This window comes from Procambarus clarkii, unplaced genomic scaffold, assembly GCF_040958095.1.
Source record: "Procambarus clarkii isolate CNS0578487 unplaced genomic scaffold, FALCON_Pclarkii_2.0 HiC_scaffold_105, whole genome shotgun sequence".
Taxonomy (NCBI): Eukaryota; Metazoa; Arthropoda; class Malacostraca; order Decapoda; family Cambaridae; genus Procambarus; species Procambarus clarkii.
In genome coordinates, this window is record NW_027189138.1 from 3,083,677 (window position 1) to 3,089,812 (window position 6,136).

Genomic DNA, 6,136 nt, shown 5'->3' on the forward strand with positions numbered 1-6,136 from the left:
ACGAAACAAAATGCAAGAAAACTTGCTTAAAATGCAATATTATGCGAAATTCTGAGATTTGAAGGCCAAATCACATATCGTGATACTACATGAAATAGAATCGAAATATTGGTAAAAATGAATATATTTATGTGATATCAAACTACATTAAAAACGTGAAAAAAGACTATTATTCCAAATTTGAGGATTTTAACTTCGAATCATAGAGCGAGCTTTTGTATTATTTAGATCCAAGAAAAGACATATGACAATGTTGTTTCCAATACAAATGATAAAAATCAATGTGTTTTCATTAGAATTAACTAAAATGTTCCTGATTTTCCGTTTATATTACCGATGGAAGATGTACACGTAAAACCGCACAATTCCGGCTGAAACGTCGATATATGCAATAAAAACCGAACTTCTCCCCTTTTCCATATCTTACTCAGTATTTCAACGAGAAACAAATAGATGATTGAAAATGAAGTATTTAAGGTTATTATCTAATCAATTATGTGTTTGTCTCATTTTTATTGTATATATAATGAATTAGTAACAATAAACTGGAAATTCACAAAAACGTTGAAAAACAGCGAAATATTGCCTAATTCGATGATATTTTGTTTATATCACATAAAGAAAAAGGGGGATGATAATCGTCAAAATTTTGCTAAATTCGATGAATTTTAGTACGAAACAAAATGCAAGAAAACTTGCTTAAAATGCAATATTATGCGAAATTCTGAGATTTAAAGGCCAAATCAAATATCGTGATACTACATGAAATAGTATCAAAATAATGGTAAAAATGAATATATTTATGTAATATCAAACTACATAAAAAACGTGAAAAAAGACACTATTATACCAAATTTGAGGAATATAACTTCGAATCATAAAGCGAGGTTTCGTATTATTTAGATCCAAGAATAGACATATGACAATGTTGTTTCCAATACAAATGATAAAAATCTTTGTGTTTTCATTAGAATGAACTAAAATGTTCCTGATATTCCGTTTATATTACCGATTGAAGATGTACACGTAAAACCGCTCAATTCCGGCTGAAACGTCGATATATGCAATAAAAACCGAACTTCTCCCCTTTTCCATATCTTACTCAGTATTTCAACGAGAAACAAATAGATGATTGAAAATGAAGTATTTAAGGTTATTATCTAATCAATTATGAGTTTGTCTCATTTTTATCGTATATATAATGAATTAGTAACAATAAACTGGAAATTCACAAAAACGTTGAAAAACAGCAAAATATTGCCTAATTCGATGATATTTTGTTTATATCACATAAAGGAAAAGGGGGATGATAAACGTCAAAATATTGCTAAATTCGATGATTTTTAGTACGAAACAAAATGCAAGAAAACTTGCTTAAAATGCAATATTATGCGAAATTCTGAGATTTGAAGGCCAAATCACATATCGTGATACTACATGAAATAGAATCGAAATATTGGTAAAAATGAATATATTTATGTGATATCAAACTACATTAAAAACGTGAAAAAAGACTATTATTCCAAATTTGAGGATTTTAACTTCGAATCATAGAGCGAGCTTTTGTATTATTTAGATCCAAGAAAAGACATATGACAATGTTGTTTCCAATACAAATGATAAAAATCAATGTGTTTTCATTAGAATTAACTAAAATGTTCCTGATTTTCCATTTATATTACCGATGGAAGATGTACACGTAAAACCGCACAATTCCGGCTGAAACGTCGATATATGCAATAAAAACCGAACTTCTCCCCTTTTCCATATCTTACTCAGTATTTCAACGAGAAACAAATAGATGATTGAAAATGAAGTATTTAAGGTTATTATCTAATCAATTATCTGTTTGTCTCATTTTTATTGTTTATATAATGAATTAGTAACAATAAACTGGAAATTTACAAAAACGTTGAAAAACAGCAAAATATTGCCTAATTCGATGATATTTTGTTTATATCACATAAAGGAAAAGGGGGATGATAAACGTCCAAATTTTGCTAAATTCGATGAATTTTAGTACGAAACAAAATGCAAGAAAACTTGCTTAAAATGCAATATTATGCGAAATTCTGAGATTTAAAGGCCAAATCAAATATCGTGATACTACATGAAATAGTATCAAAATATTGGTAAAAATGAATATATTTATGTAATATCAAACTACATCAAAAACGTGAAAAAAGACACTATTATACCAAATTTGAGGAATATAACTTCGAATCATAAAGCGAGGTTTCGTATTATTTAGATCCAAGAATAGACATATGACAATGTTGTTTCCAATACAAATGATAAAAATCAATATGTTTTCATTAGAATGAACTAAAATGTTCCTGATATTCCGTTTATATTACCGATTGAAAATGTACACGTAAAACCGCTCAATTCCGGCTGAAACGTCGATATATGCAATAAAAACCGAACTTCTCCCCTTTTCCATATCTTACTCAGTATTTCAACGAGAAACAAATAAATGATTGAAAATGAAGTATTTAAGGTTATTATCTAATCAATTATGAGTTTGTCTCATTTTTATCGTATATATAATGAATTAGTAACAATAAACTGGAAATTCACAAAAACGTTGAAAAACAGCAAAATATTGCCTAATTCGATGATATTTTGTTTATATCACATAAAGGAAAAGGGGGATGATAAACGTCAAAATATTGCTAAATTCGATGATTTTTAGTACGAAACAAAATGCAAGAAAACTTGCTTAAAATGCAATATTAAGCGAAATTCTGAGATTTAAAGGCCAAATCAAATATCGTGATACTACATGAAATAGTATCAAAATATTGGTAAAAATGAATATATTTATGTAATATCAAACTACATCAAAAACGTGAAAAAAGACACTATTATACCAAATTTGAGGAATTTAACTTCGAATCATAAAGCGAGGTTTCGTATTATTTAGATCCAAGAATAGACATATGACAATGTTGTTTCCAATACAAATGATAAAAATCAATGTGTTTTCAATAGAATGAACTAAAATGTTCCTGATTTTCCGTTTATATTACCGATGGAAGATGTACACGTAAAACCGCTCTAATCCGGCTGAAAAATCGATATATGCAATAAAAACCGAACTTCTCCCATTTTCCATATCTTACTCAGTATTTAAACGAGAAACAAATAGATGATTGAAAAAGAAGTATTTAAGGTTATTATCTAATCAATTATGTGTTTGTCTCATTTTTATCGTATATATCATGCATTAATAACAATAAACTGGAAATTTAAAAAAACGTTGAAAAACAGCAAAATATTGCCTAATTCGATAATATTTTGTTTATATCACATTAAGGAAAAGGGGGATGATAAACATAAAAATATTACTAAATTCGATGATTTTTAGTACGAAACAAAATGCAAGAAAACTTGCTTAAAATGCAATATTATGCGAAATTATGAGATTTGAAGGCCAAATCAAATATCGTGATACTACATGAAATAGTATCGAAATATTGGTAAAAATGAATATATTTACGTAATATCAAACTACATGAAAAACGTGAAAAAAGTTATTATTATACCAAATTTGAGGAATTTAACTTCGAATCATAAAGCGAGGTTTCGTATTATTTAGATCCAAGAAAAGACATATGACAATGTTGTTTCCAATACAAATGATAAAAATCAATGTGTTTTCATTAGAATTGACTAAAATGTTCCTGATTTTCCGTTTATATTACCGATGGAAGATGTACACGTAAAACTGCTCTATTCCGGCTGAAACGTCGGTATATGCAATAAAAACCGAACTTCTCCCCTTTTCCATATCTTACTCAGTATTTCAACGGGAAACAAATAGATGATTGAAAATGAAGTATTTAAGGTCATTATCTAATCAATTATGTGTTTGCCCCATTTTTATCGTATATTTCATGAATTAATAACAATAAACAGAAGAATTAATAACAATAAACTGAACTGAATAAACACAAAAACGTTGAAAAAAGGCAAAATATTGCCTAATTCGATGATATTTTGTTTAAATCACATAAAGGAAGAGGGGATGATAAACGTCAAAATATTGCTAAACTCGATGATGTTTAGTACGAAACAAAATGCCAGAAAACTTGCCTAAAATGCAATATTATTAAAAAATCTGAGATATGAAGGCCAAATCATATATCGTGATACTACATGAAATAGTATCGAAATATTGGTAAAAATGAATATACTTACGTAATATCAAACTACATAAAAAACGTGAAAAAAGTCACTATTACGCCAAATTTGTGGATTTTAACTTCGAATCATAAAGCGAGGTTTCGTATTATTTAGATCCAAGAAAAGACATATGACAATGTTGTTTCCAATACATATGATAAAAATCAATGTGTTTTTATTAGATTTGACTAAAATGTTCCTGATTTTCCGTTTATATTACCGATGGAAGATGTACACGTAAAACCGCTCTATTCCGGCTGAAACGTCGATATATGCAATAAAAACCGAACTTCTCCCATTTTCCAAAGCAATGTGTTTTCTCCCCTTACTCAGTATTTCAACGAGAAACAAATTGGTGATTGAAAATGAAGTATTTAAGGTTATTATCTAATCAATTATGTGTTTGTCTCATTTTTATCGTATTTATAATGAATTAGTAACAATAAACTGGAAATTCACAAAAACGTTGAAAAACAGCAAAATATTGCCTAATTCGATGATATTTTGTTTATATCACAATAAAGAAAAGGGGGACGATAAACGTCAAAATATTAGTAAATTCGATGATTTTTAGTACGAAACAAAATGCAAGAAAACTTGCTTAAAATGCAATATTATGCGAAATTCTGAGATTTGAAGGCTAAATCACATATCGTGATACTACATGAAATAGTATCGAAATATTGGTAGAAAATGAATATATTTACGTAATATCAAACTACATGAAAAACGTGAAAAAAGTCACTATTATGCCAAATTTGTGGATTTTAACTTCGAATCATAAAGCGAGGTTTGGAATTTTTAGATTCAAGAAAAGACATATGACAATGTTGTTTCCAATACAAATGCAAAAATCAATGTGTTTTCATTACAATTTCCTAAAATGTTCCTGATTTTCCAATTATAATACCGACGGAAGACGTAAATACACGTAAAACCGTTCAATTCCAGCTGAAACGGCGATATATGCAATAAAAACCGTAAGTCTCCCCTTTTCAATATCTTACTTAGTATTTTAACGAGAAACAAATAGTTGATTGAAAATGAGGTATTTAAGGTTAATTTCTAATCAATTACGTGTTTGCATCATTTTTATCGAATATATAATGAATTTATAACAATAAACTGAAAATTCACAAAAACGTTGAAAACGGCAAAATATTGCCTAATTCGATGATATTTTGTTTATATCACATTAAGTAAAAGGGGGATGATAAACGTCAAAATATTACTAAATTCGGTGATTTTTAGTACGAAGCAATATGCAAGAAAATTTGCTTAAAATGCAATATTAGGCGAAATTCTGAGATTTGAAAGCCAAGTCACATATCGTGATACTACATGAAATAGTATCAAAATATTGGTAAAAATTAATATATTTATGTAATATCAAACTACATCAAAAACGTGAAAAAAGACACTATTATACCAAATTTGAGGAATTTAACTTCGAATCATAAAGCAAAGTTTCATATTATTTAGATCCAAGAAAAGACATATGACAATGTTGTTTCCAATACAAATGATAAAAATCAATGTGTTTTCATTAGAATTAACTAAAATGTTCCTGATTTTCCGTTTATATTACCGATGGAAGATGTACATGTAAAACCGTTCTATTCCGGCTGAAACGTCGATATATGCAATAAAAACCGAACTTCTCCCCTTTACAATATCATACTCAGTATTTCAACGAGTAACAAATAGATGATCTTCAATATAAATAATTTTACAAACAGGTCAAGTTTACACTTCAATCTGGTAACAAAAATGCAAGAAAACGAAACAAAATGCAAGAAAACTTGCTTAAAATGCAATATTATGCGAAATTCTGAGATTTAAAGGCCAAATCAAATATCGTGATACTACATGAAATAGTATCAAAATATTGGTAAAAATGAATATATTTATGTAATATCAAACTACATCAAAAACGTGAAAAAAGACA